This window comes from Uloborus diversus, chromosome 8 (assembly GCF_026930045.1).
Source record: "Uloborus diversus isolate 005 chromosome 8, Udiv.v.3.1, whole genome shotgun sequence".
Classification (NCBI taxonomy): domain Eukaryota; kingdom Metazoa; phylum Arthropoda; class Arachnida; order Araneae; family Uloboridae; genus Uloborus; species Uloborus diversus.
Window position 1 is genome coordinate 56,043,263 of NC_072738.1, and position 20,469 is coordinate 56,063,731.

General features: G+C 33.8%; 1 protein-coding gene across 1 annotated transcript in view; it reads left to right on the forward strand.

Annotated features, from left to right (window-relative positions):
* LOC129228375 (calmodulin-regulated spectrin-associated protein 1-like) overlaps positions 1-20,469 on the forward strand; it is an 80,927-nt gene that overhangs the window by 13,097 nt on the left and 47,361 nt on the right.

Here is a 20,469-nt window from a genome sequence, read left to right on the forward strand (position 1 = left end):
CTTTATTAAAAAAATGAAATGAAAATGAAATTATTTTTCAACATGATCGAAAATTCTTTCAAAGCACTTATTTACTAATATGCAAATTAATAATTGAAATTTTTTTACCAATATAAAATTTAGCATTTTTGTATGTATATTATCAATTATTTAGGTTAAGATTTGAAATTTGTTAACTTTCACAATAAAAAGACTCATTTTAAGAAGCGAAACTCGGTATTTCTCTATTGTCGAGATAGGGAGCAAGTAGTGGTAAGACCCAAAATGGCAGACGACTGCGCATGTCGCTACTTTAGCTTCGCATACAGAGCTTTATTATCACCTAGTACAGAAGTTCCCTAAGTTCAGACCTCCGCGGACCCCTACGAAAAAATTGCTAACTCCGTAGACTCCCCCCCCCCCCCTCTCTCTCTCGGCTCACGCAAAAAAAAAAAAAAAAAAAAAAAAAAAATTGGCCCGGTTAAATCTTTTTTTTAAAATATATTTTTACGTTTTTTTTCTTTAGAACTTATTTATTCACTGTTCTGTATGTTTTTAATAATGTGTAGTGTGCTTACTTCGGAGAGTTCCGAGGGGGGGGGGGGTTGCTGCGTCCGTCATGTACTTAAGCTAGAACTTTTTTATTCCTCACTAGTGGTACCCGCACGACTTTGCCCGTAATAGAAAATTAAAAGGTCTTTTGGTTCGCCTGTGGGGCATTCCACGGTATTTTTGACATTTATGTAGAGTCCGTAACGTGACCTTTTTTGCCATAACTTTTTAATTTATTGTTTGATTAGCATATTATTTTATTTTGATCTTTTCCTACCAACACACCAGCTCAAAATAAAATAATTTGCAAATCAAACGGTAAATTAAAAAGTTATGGCAAAAAAAGGTCACGTTACGGGCTCTACATAATGTCAAAAATACCGTGGAATGCCCCCTGTACAAATAATGTATGGTGAATTTTATCGCCAATTGGCTTGTGCCCATGTTACAATTCCACGTAATGATAATTTCGTAATTTATATTTTAAAAAATTCGGCGTTTCCCCCACTTCTCACGTAATTGCATCATAAACGTCTTAATTAACTTTCTAGCAATGTGAGATTATACCAGAATGTGCAAGGGCTTATTTTTTTATAAGTCTTCATTTAAAATGGTTGGTGCAAATTTGGGGAAAAGGTCCAGATTTCCTATTGTTGCTGTTGGAATAATTACGGGAAATTTGCTTCACATTTATAAGTCGATCTTTGAACCTTGTATTTTGTACTTAAGAGCCATTGTCTGTAAGAATCAGGCAGTTTACGGCATTTGTGATAGTTGACATTTTAAATTTTTCTTATTTTCACATATGTTGTTCCTTATCAGGAATGTAATGTTTGTGCAAAATACGAGCTTTGTCTGCCTTACCGTTTTTTAGGAATTAAAGTTTTAAATTTAGGGGGCGTGGCACATTTTTGCGCGTTTTTCAAATTTGCAGATTTTAAAGTTCTTGTTGCTTTAAGCGCCCCTATAATGATTTGGATTTTTAAATTCTATACTATTATATGGTCTTCTTAGAAACTATTACAGCATTCAAATCGGTGTCACTACTAGGGCGACGGCCACGAATTCCGTTTAAAAATGACCGAAAATGAATTTTTTTACTACATTCAATGCCAATTTTCTCAAAGCGCCTTCATGATGACACCAACGTTTTTACATAAATTCCTAGCTACACTTGCATACATCAGAAATATGTAATAAAATTGGTGTCACTATAAGGGCGCCAGAAGATATTGGAACTTTTATGTGATGAATTTCACAAAAATGCAAATGTTTAAAACCTAACTACTACTCTCGCCCTCATCGCAGAGATCTGAAACTAATTAAGTTTGATAACCCACATGTTCGTCTAACATATGAACTAAAAAAAAACGGTGTCACTCCTATTACTTTCGAAAATATGATCGTTCGAAATTAGTATGTTATGGAGATATTTAAAAAAAGACTTTTCTAATTCGAATGGCTTTTTGCACGGTTTGTTTTAAACTTTAATATACAATTACAGTAGTGACACCTAAAATAATATGTTTCTAATGCTTTTTATAAAAAAAAGCTTTATAAAAAGCATCAGAAACACAGTAAATTGATATAGGTACAGATGAACGTATTGTGTAATGTGCATCATAGGCTAAAATAGTCGTACTAATATTCATATTTTTCAATCATACTAATTTTTTATCTGTTATTTATTTTAAAAATGCAACTATTTATAACATAATATCTTAAATAGTTATAAACATAATGTATTATATAGCGAGCATTCAGAATCTGAAACATAATTTGAGGATGACGTAGACTAAAACAAAGAAAACGTAAAAAATCAAATCACCCAGTTTCAGAAAGACGGTCAACTCTTATTGATATCTGGTAATTTTGTAGCATTAAAGCTTGGGAAAACATGGTATCCCGAAGAAATAGTAGAAGTTGACCATTTGAAAGTAAAGGTCAAATGCATGACAAGAAGGATTGGAATAAATAAATTAATTTGACCGGAAAAAAGGCGATTATTGGTATGATAATCTAAACCAGCGGTTCCCAACCTTTTTGAGTGTGCGGCCCACCAGTTTCGTAAAAAACGCGATTGAGGCCCACTAACTACTGTACATTACTTGCACAGCCAAAACTTTCTGTGGTGCGTGGGGGGGGGGGCGGTTCATAACTGTCCTTAAATGTAAATAATATACCGTATTAGGACTGAAAGTGAGTTGAAAAAAGAGTTCTGGACACGTTAATCCGCTTCTCCCCTTATGTCACACCACAGATATAACTATATTGTACAAGAACAATTTTCAGAATGACTTTGATATCTGGATTGAAACTAGATAGTTTTAGTCACAAATAATTCGCAACATTCAATGCATTTCTACATTATTATTATTTTTACTTCCTTTTACAAAAAAGGAAGTATTGTATTCGCGAAAAGAAATTCACCCAAAAAATCGGCCTTAATTTCCATTTTGCTCACCCCCAGATGAATATTGAATTTTTTTATAACCCGACCACACGTGGGTATGTGCCCAGGAACGTACAGACACCCGAAATCTCCATTTTGACGATCCCCGAGTTAATTACAACCAGTTTTCTCGTGACGTCTGTATGTACGTATGTATGTGCATATGTGTGTATGTGTGTACGTGTGTATGTATGTCGCATAACTCAAGAACGGAATGTCCTAGAAAGTTGAAATTTGGTACATAGACTTCTAGTGGGGTCTAGTTGTGCACCTTCCTTTTTGGTTGCATTCGGATGCTCAAAAGGGGGATCTTTTGTCCCTTTTGGAGGGGGGGGGGAAATCATTGTTAATTTCGATTTAAACTCAAGTGGTGTTATAATTTGTCGACACTTGGCGATATATCGCCAGTTTTTGGTCGCCAAGTTTTGTCGCCAACTTGACGACAATTTGGCGATTTTATTTATTTATTTATTTATTTTTAAATCTGGTTTCGATTTGGCCACCGTTGGTGATATTTAGAGAGTAAACTATTGAATCATATTAAAACTGCCAATAATGGGAAACAGACATTAAATTGGAGTAAAAGGAAGTCATGTGATGCACACATCAGTTCGTTTTAACTGCAATGACAAGTCTCATTCAAGTAGGTAGGTTGTCGAAAAGCCCCTGAAGTGCCTCGATTCAATAGTTAGTCATGCAGTTCAGCAAAGGAGAGGCATTTTTAACTTGAAGCTAATACTAGTTTATTTGGCAATTTTCATAAAAGAAGTTTCTGATTCATTAGATCTCGCCTTCAATTATAGGGGAAAGTTTCTAGAAAATATGAAAATCCTTAATCCCGAAGTTCCTTATTGTGATGAGCAAGGGAGAGTTTCTGAGTGACGGTATATCTAATTAGAGAATTTTCGAAAAAATTTTGAAATTAATACCCCAAGTTTTATCTTGGTTTAGATTCTTGACCAGTGTCCACGGCCCAGTAACATGCTGTTCGCGGCCCACTTCTGGGCCGCGGCCTATGGGTTGGGAATCGCTGATCTAAACATATTATGCACAATAGATCCACCTGTACCTATATCAAAACGAGCATTTTCTATTCAAGATAAAGACGATCTTACATCCCAAAGCTGTTTATGTCAGTGGCGCACACAAGAATTTTGTAAGGGGAGGGTCCAAACCTCACTCTCATCTCACACCCCAATATACCGTCAAACATATTGACTTGATTTAATCGATTATCCAGAACAAAAAACAGTAAAAAAAAAACTATTGAATAAATAATTAGCATTATTTAATGAAATATACATAAAGAAATTACCAGAATGCAAAATAATTTAAGCATTTAGTTTTCTCGCAATTAAAAAATGATTAAGCAAAGCAAATTCATCATTGTAGAATCACTATATGATTATAGAAGTTCATAAAATCTCATTTTAATCTGTAATTACAAAACTAAAAACATGGTTATTACTAGGACTCGACCGATGCATCGGCCTGGCCGATGCATCGGCGCCGATGGTTCAACAATTTAGCCATCGGCATCGGCATCGGCGGCCGATGCTAACTTGCAGGAAACATCGGCCCATCGGCCTTAAAAATATCGAAAAGCCGATGGAATTGGCCGATGTTTTCGAAAAAAAATAGACCTTTGCTGTTTTACTTTTTAATGCAAAGTAAACGGAGTTATTGTTTTCATATAAAATTGTTTACTTAAACTTAAGTATGAATTTCTATTTTGGTCACCCATGAAAGAGTTTTTAATACTGTATTCAGGTACCAAACAAGTTAATTATTGCGTTGTTTCTTGCGGCTGGATGTACGTATGTATCTCTCATAAGTCATAACTCAAAAATGGCAAGCTGTAGAAGGTTAAATTTGGGATATGGGGGTGTGCGTACGTTCCAGTTGTGCATTTCCCTTTTTGTTTTCGATCGGTGTTCTAAAAAGCCTATTTACTCATTTTTTGTGGCTATTAATTACCTATTTCAATACAAAACTAATATAGCGACTCAGACTGACGATCATTTGGTGACACACTCTATCACAAAAAAATCGACGCACCAAGAAGGAGTGATCCGATTGAGACGAAAATTGGTGGATAGGAAGACAATGCACAGAATAGTAAATGATTAAATTCTTAGAACAATTGAATAATTTATGTCAGAGTTACAGTGACAAGTTCAGTAAGGTATTGACCCGCCTCTAGCCTAGATACAAGCGGATTCACGACGTGGGAAACACCGATAAAGCTCCCGTCCTGCGGTATTTCCGACCAAATTCGCTCCAATTTTGTCAGACGAGGTTATCAACATTCTTTGCATCACCATCCCATCATATCCCAGTAATGCTCGATGGGAGAGAGATCTGACGATCTTGCTGGCCACGGAAGAGTTTGACAAGCTTGCAGACAGTTCATAGCAACACATGCCGTATGTTACCTGGCATTGTCCTGCTGAAAACCAGCCGAGGGTACTGAAAAAGGAAGGGCAACGAAATAGGTCTTAGGATGTCGTCGACGTATCACTGTGCAGTAAGTGTACCTCTAATTACGACCAAAGGGGTCCAGTTATCAAAGGAAATGGCACCTGAGACCTTAATGCCTTGTTGAGGGCCAGTGTGGCGTGCAAAAGTGAAACCAGGATCCCCCCTCTGCCCTGGGTGTGTCCAAACACGTCTTCGATGATCGTCATGACACAGTTGGAAGCGGTATTCGTCGCTAAAGACTATACGTCCCCAGTCGGCACCCTTCCAACCTGATCTAGCCAGGCATACTGTAATCTGGCTCGTCAGTATGTAGGCGTCAGTGGCAGGTGGCGTAACGGTCGGCGCAAGCGTAGATTTCGTGTTGATTTCGTTGTCCCAACCATCTGTAAAGGGTCATGATGGACACTGGTGTTTGGGTTGGATGTCTGATGGTTCATAGACATGAAGAAAGTGCTGTGACAGCTGATCAGACAATCATTCTGTCACTATGATTTGTTGTGACCCTAGGTCGACCGCTAACATCCGGACGCTGAACTCTGCTATTTTCCAACCATCCTTGCCAGCATCTTCGAACACCGCATCGCTTCGACTCAAATGACGAGCGATTCTCCGATTTGACCAACCGGCCTCTTTCAATCCAATGATATGACCTCGTTTAAACTCTGACGTTTGCTCGTAATGAGCACAAACCATGCGGCGAGGCATTTTTAGGTTGTTGAAAGGTAATCTGAATCGCATTCAAACCGAAAGTTTTAACAACTGTTGCAGAACTGCTCTTTATATACATCTCTTTGATGCGCAGTTTCGATGCGCTGGAGATCAAACTATTTACTCATTGGACACCAAATTTTAATCATTTTCACATCTGTTCAAAACAATCATGCATACAAAATTTCAAAGCAATCGGATGATTGCTTCTTGATGCGTCGATTTTTTTTGTTATAGAGTGTATATTGCCGAATTGGAGACCATGGAAGCAAATACGAGATGGCAAAACCGGTTTTTGTGCCATTTTGTTGGATTCCTGTTGAACCGATGGTAATTTTTAGAACACTTGCTTGCCCCCCTCCCCTCCCTGTATTCCTGAAATTAAACTCTAGTTGTACTTCCGAGTTGTTTAAAACGAACACCATTCATAAAATTAGAGATTTTTTTTTAAACTTAATCTATTGTTTAGGAAGAATTTAGAGCATTAATGTAAGACATTGATTAAAGACGTTTTGAATGGAGACATAGTTCGGAATTTTGAATTTTTTTCTTCGGAAGTGCTGAATTCGATTCAGAAACTCATCCGAGGCGTTGGTGGTAACGGTTCTGAACTAAACAAATGAGGCCGAAGTTGGGAACGAAGTTTATTGTTGTGAGTTACTCCAAAATCACCGGGTGACCCCCCCCCCCCCCCATCCTTCCCTCGTCGTTCAAAGCATTTCTTATAAATTTAACGATTATTTATTTTGCTCAAGAAATGTCATTTTGCATATTTCTCATTCTTGATTCATCTTTATTTCGTAATGCGCCATCTTTTTTGCATTATTTATAGCGATCGATTTTTTCCATTGTAAGTAACTATTTTCATGTATTTTTATAAAATCAATGAATAAGCTATTTTTGTTTTCATCATATTTTTAATAATAAGTTATAGAAAAGTTTCAAGGATTTTCTAGTAAGCAATTTTTTAAATTTCAGCAAATTATTGTTAAATTGAAAAATTTAATTTGAACTTGTTTGTAGTGCTTCAGTGCTTCATAAAAGATTTTAAACAATCAAATTGTTCAATATTATGTGTGCAAACATCAGATCAAGTAGCATATGTATTCATTTATTATTAACTGGGAGTAAATATCGAGTTTGTTTATTGTAGCAACGTTTTAAGAACCTCACTCTTTTCATGCCTATTTCTTTCTTCAGAAAAATTTATGTCACTGTTATAGCTTTTATGAAAAATGCAAATTTTTCCATTCATAAATTTTAAGTATAAAAATATTCCTATTATGATATAACATTGTAATTTATCTGTTACCTTTTTTTGTTTAATTTCATGACTAAAAAATGTCTACGTGCAATCTTTCCACTTTAATTGCGTAATTTGTTGACGGTTTCATATTTTTATTCTAATTTTTTTTTGAATGATTAAACAACATAATTTAAAGTTTTTAAACTATGTATAATGTGCATAATTCATACATTATTACAATATTGCTGAAATCTTAGTTATATGTTCAATTTAAAAAAACAAATGAGTTGGTTATTAAACAGTGTCTTTGTTTTTCTTTTTTTTCTTTTTGGCTGTTGTTCTTCCTCTATCATCATACAACAGTCAAAAAAGAGAAGCATAACTACATCCTAGTTAGATTGTACGTAGTACGATCCAAAATTTCAGGGACAAGCTGTATACAACTTTACCCAGAATTGTTCGCATTACCGAAGCACATCCACCTTCAAAGGCTCACCTTGAGGGACTATGTACTTCTGCCAGTGTTCATATAACTTTTGGGAACAGTCCTGGAAGCCTTTTTCGCAACCTACTATGATGCAGCTTTATCTTCTCCTGACGGAAGAAAGCGACGTCCATGCAAATGTTTTTTTTTTCTGGGAACAGGTAAGAGTCACACGGAGCTAAGTCCGACGAAACGTTACGTTATTTGTTTGTCATATCAGAGCATTGAGCAATCAAACCGTGCATCCTCAACATGAAAGTCGCCTTTTTCCCCACGATGAAGTTAAAGCAGCAGCGCAAGAGGCCTTACTTACAGTAGGTTGCGAAAAATGACTGCCAGGAGTACTTCTAAAAGCTATACGAACGTTGGCAGAAGTGCATAGTCGTTGAAGGTGATTATTTTGTAGATAGATGTGCTTCGATAATGTGAACTATTCAGGGTAAGGTTTTATACTGCTTGTCCTCGAAATTTTAGACTACACACGTATGAGTTTTCAACTTACTATTTCATAACGTCTCTGAGTGACGCAAGTTTACGTGTATGAAAACATCACAAGAGAACTTGCGATAATTAAATGAGGAAGTGTTCAAAATGTATATTTTTGGTCATCTTTATGTTCTTTGGTACATATACGTGTACAGATGTGTGGAAAAAACTTGTGAAGTTTAAATGGGTGATCGTAAAATAGAAATTAGGTCGAAATTTGATTTTTTTTTTTGGATTACAAGTCCTTGTGTGTAGAAAGGAAGCAAAGTGAAATAAATAAATGATCCTTTGAATCCCTGACAACCTTATCAATTTAATTCCGTTATTTTTTTTTCCATCGGCCAAAGGCATCGGCCATCGGCAATCGGCCATTTGGAGGAAAACAATCGGCAATCGGCCATCGGCCATCTTTGAACAATCGGCCAACAATCGGCATCGGCCCATCGGCCAAAAAATGCCATCGGTCGAGCCCTAGTTATTACAGTGTATTCATGTATAATCACCAGTGGTTGGAAAAACTACATTTTTTTTGTAGCGAACTACAACTACAACTACTTTAGCACAAATGTAGTTAACTACAACTACAACTACTTTTTTCAAAATGTAGCAACTACAAACTACTTTTGAAATGTAGTCGCTACTTCGCTACTTTTTAAAAATTAAATAAATAAATAACATACACATACACACCGTTTGAGATTGAATGAAAAAATTAACAAAATTTTCAGATTGATATATTGGCTCATTTGAACATGGAATATTGCTATAAATTATTTATTCTTTCTTCCTTTACTGAAACGATTCGTCAATCGAAACATTTTTTACCAATTGCACGAATATTCCCTGCAAGAAAGGATTTAAAAGTGGAAGGAGTTCAACCTTCAAATTTTTAATCCTTTCCTGACAGTAGTATTTCATTCAAGAAGAGCAACTCGGCTACTTGAATTTGAGATAAATCCAATCGTAATTTAATTTAAATTTTACATAGACTAGACATACATATACATAAAATTGATTTAGATGATGAAGTGCATCAACAAAAGAGAAAAACTTAAATTTTCATTATATGAGTTAATTTTAAAGGAACTTATATTTCCTCACCCGCTACACGAAAATTTTCTTAACGGAAGCGCAGGGCTTATATCACCTTCTTTCTTGGGTACTAAATATTAGTTCGACTGCATGTGCAAATGGCATTAATACCGAAAGCTTTTTGCTTAACGGGCAAAGTTTGCAGGAAACGGGAAAAAAATCGTTTCTTTCTTTTTAAGCCATGCTCTATTCAAGGCGAATATTGGGAAAATGTGAAAGTTTCTATGCCAAACAAAGTAATGGCGTCAAACAGATACAACACATGACGTCAAAATTATATGTTAGAGGTCAGCTCGAATTTTTCAGTCTTACGAACCTGATTGGTGCAACTTTTACTCGCGTAAGACTTTCACCAGTCAGATTCGTTTGAAAATGCGTTTTTTTTTAAACTTGATTCAAAAGTAGTTTCCAGAAATCGCTACAAACTACTTTTTTTTTTGTAGCGAACTACTCGCTACTCTACTTTTTTAAAAAAGTAGTGCGCTACACTACAAACTACTAAAAAAATGTAGCTACTACAGTAGCGTCGCTACTTGTAGCGCGCTACTTCCAACCACTGATAATCACCATTCTTTTGTTTTAGGCAATTTGTTGCAAAAATAAACATTATTTTTAAAAATCTTAATTTTTTAAGATTTTATTTTTTACTTATTACAACTGAAATTACTGTTACCTTCGTTTGAAATTATTAAACGGACGAAATACATAGAATCGTAATCAAGGGGGGGGGGGGAGCAAGACCTATGGGAGGGGTCCGGACCCCCTGGACCCCTCCCTTGTGTGCGCCACTGGTTTATTTTAAACGTTAATTCTTTTTAATAAATTAAAAATAAATATATGGTCAAAAACACTATCTGGGTGTGATAAGAGTAAATTAACAAAATACATAAATAAACAAATAAAATAAATTAAAAAAAAAAATAAATGAAAAAAATACACCAAAACATGCTAGCTTCGAATGATTATATTTCCAAAAGTAGTAGGAGTGACACTAATTTTATTAGTGCAAATGTTAGACAAACATGTTGGTTAATTAGTTTCAGATCTCTGCTATGAGGGGGCTAGTTGTATTCAGATAAGCAAATGGTCAATTTCTACTACTTCTCCGGGATACCATGTTTTCCCAAGCTTTAGTGCTACAAAATTACCAGATATCAATAAGAGATGACTGTCTTTCTGAAACTGGGTGATTTGATTTTTTATGTTTTCTTTGTTTTAGTCTACATCATCCTCAAATTATGTTTCAGATTCTGAATGCTCGTTACATAATATATTATGTTTATAACTATTTAAGACATTATGTTGTAAATAGTTGCATTTTTAATGTAAATAAAAGATAAAAAAATTAGTATGGTTGAAAAAATATGAATATTAGTACGACTATTTTAGCTTATAATGCACATTACACAATACGTCCATCTGTACCTATATCGATTTACTGTGTTTCTATTGCTTTTTATAAAGCTTTTTTTTTATAAAAAGCATTAGAGACATATTATTTTAGGTGTCACTACTGTAATTTTATATTAAAGTTCAAAACAAACCGTGCGAAAAGCCATTCGAACTAGAAAAGTCTTTTTTTAAATAACTCCATAACGTACTAATTTCGAATGATTATATTTTCGAAAGTAATAGGAGTGACACCGATCTTTTTAGTTCATATGTTAGATGAACATGTTGGTTATCAAACTTAATTAGTTTTAGATCTCTGCTATGAGGGCGAGAGTAGTAGTTAGGTTTTAAACATTTGCATTTTTGTGAAATTTGTCACATAAAAGTTCAAATATCTTCTGGCGCCCTTATAGTGACACCAATTTTATTACATATTTTTGATGTATGCAAGTGTATCTAGGAATTTATGTAAAAACGTTGGTGTCATCATGAAGGCGCTTTGAGAAAATTGACATTGAATGTAGTAAAAAAATTCATTTTCGGTCATTTTTAAACGGAGTTTGTGGCTGTCGCCCTCGTAGTGACAGCGATTTGACAGCTGTAATAGTATCTAAGAAGACCATATAATAGTATAGAATTTAAAAATCCATGTCATTATATGGGCGCTTAAAGCAACAAGAACTTTAAAATCTGCAAATTTGAAAAACACGCAAAAATGTGCCACGCCCCCTAAATTAAAAAATTTTATTTTCCAAAAACGGTAAGGCAGACAAAGCTCATATTTTGCACAAACATTACATTCATGATAAGGAACAACATTTGCAAAAATAAAGAAAATTAAAAATGTCAACAGTCACAACCTGCCTGATCCTTACAGACAATGGCTCTTAATTGCGCAATTCATACACGAGCATATGCGTTAGTTCTTTCAATGAAAGTTCGTAAACTTTCTAAAACTTCCGTTACAACGATCGCCAATTTGATTTAAATATATTCTCTAAAGTATACTTCTTTTTTGCTAGTGGGCAGTGTTGCCAGATTGGGGGAAATTTCGCCATTTTGGGGAAATCTGGTGCTCTCTGGGGAAATTTTGGGGAAATGGGTTTTGAGGGGAATTTTTTGTGGAAAACCTGGGGAAAAAAAACTTCCGGAATTTTTTTTTTTTCGTATTTAAATTCGCGTCTTGACATCTGGTAGTTACATTGTTTGTATCAAACAGCGTTGGTTTAACTTTGCTCAACTTGATAGAATTCGCATTTCGCATTATGTGGAATATTATGCTACGGAATTCGCATTAATAGTCCTGCGTGAGTAACTAATTGATACGTGAAACAGGCAAAAAAAAGTGTGATGAAGAATGTTCTTGGATATATATAAATATATACAAGTCATAGTTTAAATTTACATACAGAAGCAGAATAGTAAATGCGAGTAGAAAAAAAAATATTTGGTTATTTCTTATCTCTCGGTCAGGCTCTTGTATTTATGACTAGTGGCACCCGCACGGCTTTGCCCGTAGTAGAAAATTAAAAGGTATTTTGGTTCCCCTGTATAGTTACAAATAATGCATGATGAATTTTTCGCCAATTGGTTTGAACACGTTACGTTTCCACATCATGATAACTTGATAATTTAGTCGTCCATCTTATGATAATTTTGCTCGGGAAAATGTTCTTAAAATTAAAATAAAAAAAGAACAAAATCTTATTTTCGAAAAATCGCTTAAAGGTGCACACCCCCATGCTACAAATTAATTCTCTGTCAAATTTCATGAAAATCGGTCGAACGGTCTAGGTGCTATGCACGTTACAGAGATCCTGATAGAGAGACTTTCAGCTTTATTATTAGTAAAAATAAAAAGATAAAGAAGACAAAAAAAAAAAAAAAAGCGAAAATGGGAAGAAAAAAAAAAAGTTAGGGAATTTTATAAGAAAATTTGGCTATTTGGGGAAGAAAAAAAAATTTCAAGAGACAAAAATATCAGAGGAAGTCGATTCATTTTATGAAAATATTAGTGGAAAAATAATTTTTGAATTTGGGGAATTTTGATAGAAGGCCCGCTTTTAAAGCTAATGGTTAGTTTTATTTTTACTATTATTATTATTATTTTATTTTATTTATTTATTTATTTTTTTTTTGTTCGTAATTCGTGAGAAGTTCATTTCTACTAAACTTTTATAAACATTTAAAATATTTTTAACGTGTTCGTTTGATGCTGAAAAATGTTACAAAAAAAAAAAAAAAAAAAAAAAAAAAAGAAAGAAAAAGAGGGAATGGGGAGAAATCCTGACTCTTATACTTTGGCTTGCCAAACGTCCCGGTTTACAGACAAAATCCCGGTGTCCTGGCTGGTTTTCTTCGCGTCCCGGAAAACGATAAGTTAGATTGTAGATGACCAAAAAAGTCTAAAAATAATTTACTGCGAATGAATATTTAGGATAATTACTTTCTTTTTTGAACATTGATGTGTAAAATTAATATCAGACTAGCTTGTAAGAATTTTTACAACAAGATTAAAACCAAAAAATAATTTTTAAAAATAGTCCTAGCCAATAAAAAGTATGCAAATATTGTTCAATTTTTATTTGTCCTTCAAATTGTTTCTTCTTACTAAAAGAACTTGTAAATATTAATATGTAGGAAATTTGTCTGCTTTTGTCATTTCTAAGTACCCCTGTTTTAGGTTCATAATTAGAAACCATGTATTCATATCTTTGAGAATGAACTGCCCCATAAAACACCCTAAAAACCAAGCAAGGCTGTGTGCCCTCTTGAATACTTGCAATGCTGGAAGGGAAGGAGGGGGCGGGGGGGGGGGGGGCAGGTCCGGTGTCTCGATTGAGCATTTCAGAAATCTTGCAAGCCTACTTACGCTCAATATTTTCAAGATTTAATTATTTGCAACAAGCTTTTTCTTTCTTTCTTTCTTTTTTTTGTATATATGGTTCTTGCGATTTTTGACTGAGGTAATTATTATTTATTATTATTATTATTAATATAGTTATTAATATTAGAATTATTTCTTATTTTACTGTTAAAAAGCTAAAATTATATTATGTATTATTTTCTTGACACTAGTTAGAATTAGTTGAATGTTACGTTTAGCAAATAAACTAACAGACTTGTGAAAACCTTTAAAAAAAATGTTTTTTCTTTTCTAACTAGTGAAAAAAACATCTTGGTTCAAGCTGAAAACCAATGAGAACATAAATAATTAAGTTAATATTTGTATGTGATGCGACATCAAAGTTGATGTTTTCAAAGTAGCGTGTTTTTGCTAACACTTCAGTCGATATTTTTCCGTACATCGATGCTTTGCGTTCGATGTTTCTTCGATGTTTTGTTATTAAAAAAATAAAAAATAAAAAAAAAGAAGAAAAGAGAAAAAATGTTTGGATGATTATTTTTGTTATAAAAATGTAGTTATAAAGGGTATTAGTGAAGAATCGCAACATCATTATATTGGGAAAAAGTTCCTATAACAATAGTTTTGGCAAACCGAACCTGGTAGTGTTTGTACGGTGAGATTAGGATCTGCATAGCCTTCGCATTGCTGCCAGTTTAGATTTACCCGAACTAGAGGTAGTGCTGTAGTTGGAAACAATTGTTTCTGGGACTAACCTTGGGAATTGGGGTGACTCGCCTGAAAAGGTGGTTTGAAAGCAATATAATTGCTTTTATGTTATTTTTAAATTAAAATTCCAAATATTCCGGCCCCTCTCCCCAACTGCAGAACTGTAACTAGGTGTCTCAAGAAGTAACGTTTACATTGGAGCCCAGCGTGATCCGAGGTGGAGGGGAGGTCATGACCCCCTCCCCTAAGAGACCAAGTCTAAGTGGTCTACAGCTGCATTTTCGGGGTTTATTTTCAAAATATTCGTCAGAGACCCCCTATTTGTGCCCAAAAATTTCACTTTGACCCCTCCCCTCTTTTTAATGATACAGTCAAACCTCCGTATATCGAATTTCCACATATCAAAATTTTCTATATATCGAAATCCCAGCAAATTTCTGTGTTCATTACATAGAAAAATTGTTTCTATACATCGAAAAATTCTCTATACATCGATTTTTTTAGAGACATTCGTAGATTTTTTTTTTTTTTTTTTGTCTCATGAAAAATGAAGGTTAGGGGGGGGGGGAATATGTTCACTAATTTGAACATTGCTACCTAACTCATAAGGAATCTGGGGTTGAGGGGGGTGTAGATAGGTTGTTGTTCCGTTCTGGAGTTCTTAAATTCCCTCAAGTTTATTTCAAATCTTAGTTGTAACCATTAACTTTGTGAAATCAGTTTCAAGTTATCCCTTTTGTCTGTTGATTATCATTCCTAGTCTTTTTAGCTGCATTAAAAATCATTCACGTTAAGTAGATTGATTTTTTACTTTTCTCTCGATTACATTGTCAAAACGAAAATCACCTATGTTGCGGATCAAAATAATTGCCGAACAATGAAGATGTATAATGGCACAAAAATGTAATTTCTGTTATATTTTTAATTATTAACTTGCATTCAATCCGATGCTCTTATAAATTAGAAATTGGATTTCATACACGAAAATTAGCTTTAATTTTAATGCTTTAGAAGATTTTTAGGATAAAATGAGATCGTTTCTATGTATCGAAACTCCTATATATCGATTTCTTTTCCGGCAATTTGCTACTTCGATATATGGAGGTCCGACTGTACGAAATCCCCCTCTGAAATCAGAAACTGGATCTGCATATTATTGGAAAGGAATTGACATCCCCTATCTAGCGCACTGTTAACTATGTACAGTTCAATTCTGTGTATCAATTAATTTTATCCTTCTTAAACATTTTACTATTAAAAGACCTTTTTGTTTTCTAACTGATAGTTGATTTTTAAGTTTTCAAAGCACCAAAAATTATCCAAATTAGTCCATTAATTATTCGGCAGTTTTTGAAGGAAGGTTTAATTTTTATAAATCACTAAATCATTTTTTTATATTTTTTTAATTAATGTACATGTGTACTCACATATAAGCACACACACTGAACGAAAATATTTGAGATTTTTCATTAAACGTTTTCACTAATTGATGTTATTGATTTTATTCGGCCCTGTGTATTTATTTAGTTTCAATGAAAAAAGTACCTCATAATACTTTGGTGCATATTGAAATTAAATTATCTTGCAGCTTGTATTATCGAAGTTGTTCGATAATACAAGCTGCAAGCCCCCCCCCCCCCCCCGCCGATTTTCCGGGTTTTTTTTTCTTTTTTTTTTTCTTTCAGCTGCTCCATTTCTGTTCTGAACAAAAAATCTCGTTCTGCTAATAATTTTGGTTGATGATGCCAAAAATTTTTGAAAGAATATTTTAATGCATTTTGCATCAAAAGAAATTTTTATGAGTTTTTTATTATCTGGCTCACAAAATAAAACAAAGTGTTAAACAAATAAATGCACTTATGCTTTTTTTCGTAAGTTGTAAGTAAAAAGAGAGAGTAAATGAAGAAATATCAAAGGAAGATAATTATGTTTGTTCGCCTTACTAACATTTCAATTATTTTTCTTTACTTTGCTATTTTCAGACATTTGTGTATAGTAAATAGCATTTGAATGTTGATTTTTCAAGAATTCGATTCTTCTGTCAAATATGGATTTTTTTAAAACATCATGCGATGTTTCGTTGTTTTCCTCTTTTCTTTAAAAGCAAATTCGATGTAAATATTATTTTGAATGAACCTGATATTTATACACAAATATAGTTATCTAGTTTAATAGCTATTTATATGCACAACTTTGAAAACTGCTTATTTGCGTCATAACTTGTTATTTAAACTGAAGAGGAAAAGTTATCACAGTTATTTTTTCAAAGTATTATTTGTTTCTAAAACTTAAGTTAATTGTTATCATATGAATAAGACATTATATATTGAGGTAAAAGAAAGGGCCTAATAGTTTTTTAACATGCAACAAAAATGTTGTTCATAAGCAACGTAGCTTCCCAAGTAATGTTCTAAACAATTTTTGAATAAGTAAAATCTTGCGTAATTTAATACTTCGCAAAAAGTAGGTTAAGTAGGTGTACACTTGGCTTGTTTTTTGAATTGTAGAAAGCTTTCCCATATAATAATGTGATGAATGGTCGGTGTATTGCTGGTAAAAATGTACCCAACAATCTCACCTACTTCTAATTTGAAAATCAATGCAAATTTTTCGATATTTTTAAAAAACTTTTACGTAAAGTATGAAAAAATTTGGCGTAGAAAATTTTAAATATAGAAACTTTGGAGGGCAAACTTGAAACATTCCTTTTTGTTAACTTGCAACTGTTGTAACTAAACAGCACAGTTTTGTAAAAAAAAAAGTAACGCAATATAAAAAGTCGCACAAATTCCCGGAAAACTGCGATTTTACTGTGTAATATTTTCCGTAGATTTTCTTATACAGCCTTGTTTTTATAACATAAACTGTTTTGGTCGAGTAATACAGTAATTAGAAGATAGAGAAATAACTTTGATTCGCAATTTCTCTATTTTTAAAGCCTTCCTCTAGGATCCGACTAAGACCGAGTGCCAGGTCGCCGGGACGACTGATAAAATGTTTCATCAACTAGATCTTTCAAATGAAGAATAATCCAGAAGACATGTTACACTGAATTTGTGTATGAAGAAAGAATTTGTTTAGTACCTAAATGTTCTCGTCTCCTCAGAATTTGCGTTTTGCCCTACTTACACAGCGCAAGAGGGGGGAGGGGATACACATGACATAAATTCAATGCACATTACATAAGTAAAGCATTTGCAATAGAGAAAATTCGTCAGACATCTTGATAAGCAAATATTTCAGCAATCTATTCTAACATTAAATTAATATTAGAATAATGACCTGAAAATTTTCCGCGTTTTCGCGGAAGTTCGCTTTTTTAAAGGTTTTTTGGGTGTTTCTGAGATTAATCCAAATCTGTCAAGAAATTGTGATTGAAAATGTGAATGGAGAAAACTTTTATAAAGTAGTTGCTGTAGTTTAAATGAATTTTCATTATTTCAAACACACATAAATGAAAAAGAAATTAGTTTTGGAAATATGCCAACATCGAACACGTGCATCGCCGAAAATGACCCGCCATGTTTGAGAGTTCAATCCTTTGTATCCTGCAAGCATTTAATTTCTTTTGAAAGTTGAAAGCTATTTTTTTAACATATGCTATCTGTAATCTTCCCATTTTAGTATTTATTTTAATAATTTATTTATTTTTCTTCTCTATTTTCTTTCTTATATTTAACGCATCGGTAATTTGTAATTCGTCTCAATAATTCATTTCACTGTGCATTTTTGAAAGCATTTTCAGTGCAGTTCATAACATCCTGATTTATGTATCTAATTCTAAATGTGATCATTCTTATTGCAATAATAGTCAATCCACATTGAATTCAGCTTTTATTCCTATCTGGCACTTTCATGTCTGACAGTAATAGTTAAAGGTGGCATCCCCCGGGGGGGGGGGCATGTGACTTACCCTTTGAAATTTTTAGAGGAGCTACTTTAAAAGGATTTTAGTCTTTTTTCTGTTGGGAATCAGATTTTTCTTGCGTTAAAATGCCCAGTAAAATTGAGAGGGTCATCACACTTGGGGAGGGGGGAGGGGCACTCCTGGCTATATTATCTGCTTATTAAGATCTACAAAAAAAAAAAAAAAAAAAGCCATTGAGCATCTTGATAAGTAAATATTCCAGCAATTTAATTTAGTAATAATGGATAAGGCATGAGGGAGAGGGGGGGGATCGTTGCACAGGACTAAATTATTAAAATTTTTACAAAGGGTGTGTTAAAACAGGGTTCGTACGCTCCTTCAAAACTCCTCCAATACTCCTTCATTCAGGAAATTTTTCTAAAGGACCCTTCAAACTCCTTCATTTTGGTTTTAACTCCTTCAAAACTCCTTCTTTTTTAGTTCAAGACTGCATAATTTTCCTCTGTGACAGTGATTTAAAATACTTCAATCGACAACAATTTAAGATCGTCACAAGGGCAAAGGTATAATTACAATTTTGATGTAGTAATTTCATATATTTATTTTTTCATAAAGATGTGATTTACAAATTGAGCATAGAAGTTATAAAAGTTGAAGGTGAAAATATTAGATGACTAAGACATTTCATGAGTGAAGTAAAACATGCTTAAATGGATCTTGGTTATTTTTTCAAGTTTTATAAATATTGCTTTTCTTTCACTTTCAGCCGCAAAAATCAATTTGTTTAATTATTATTTAAATATTTAAAAATACATAAGTAGATTTACTTTAAGTGATTGTGTTAAAAAAAATTGTGTAGTAAATCGCAGTTATGATATTGTAAAAAGGGTCATCCACTCCACATCCACAAGTGATGTCATGCTTGAGGCAGACACAGGTTCATTAAATTGTGACTAGAGGAAGAGAGAGAGAGAGAGACCAAAATGTGACATTACATAGTTATTATAACAATATATTATAACATGGTGACAAGAGGAGTAGTAAAGTGAAGTGTGACACTTTGACAAAGGGGAAGGGAGTCAAATATCTTTACTAATAATAAAGCTGAAAGTCTGTGTCTCTGGATCTCTGTCTTTTGCATGCATAAAGCCTAGACCGTTCGGCCGATTTTCATGAAATTAGGCACAAAATGTGTTTATAACATACTGGTGAGCACCTCGAAGCGATTTTTTTTCTAGCCCCGTTTTAAGAGCATTTTATCAAGCTAATTATCATAACGTAGGCAAGCAAATTTCCATAATATGGACAAGCAAATTACCATAACAAGGGTGAGCAGATTAACATAGAAAATTGGTAAGAAATTCATCATCCATTATTTGTTACTATACAGGCGAACCAAATGACCTTTTGGTACCACCAGGATGAATAAAAGAGCGACATCATTCAGGGACAGCTCATTAGTACTCCTTCAAAATCTCATTTTACTCCTTCAAAACTCCTTCATTTTATTTCTGAAATTGAGTACGAACCCTGTAAAAGGATTTTAGTTTCATTAGGGGGGGTAATTTTTTTGAGAGGGGGAGTGCACATGAATTCAGAGATGGAAGTTTTTTCTGATTTCTACAAAACCCGATATTTCCAGAAAAAAATAGTCCTATTGTACCCTAACTCCAAAATCTACGTTTCACCAGTCATATCAATGAAATGGTCGGATTTGGGACGAAAAGGGTACATGTGCTCGAATTCAAATATTTTCGTTCCAATGTATCGATAAATGATGTAAAGGGTTTTTTTTGGCAGAAGGTTCAGTGGTTTTCCAAGCTAACATAGTATTGGTATTTTATCGGTAATGTTTTGATGGTTTTATTCACCCAATTGAAACGGGGGAGGCTCGCTTGGGTTCCATTCCCTAAAGACTTGCCAGGCGTCATCTACATAGTGGATTTTTTATATCAACTTTCTCAATAGCTATAACATGGAGCCACATTTCACAAAAGTCTCTTTTATGCCGTGATTGGCAAGATACATTTTTTTCTTTCATACAAAACACTAAAAAGCCTGAAGATTTTTGCTCATAATGGGAAAAAGATGTGAAAATCTGTAAAACTTCTGAGAAATCTGAAAGAGTTGCCATATATCATACAGAACTGAGAAG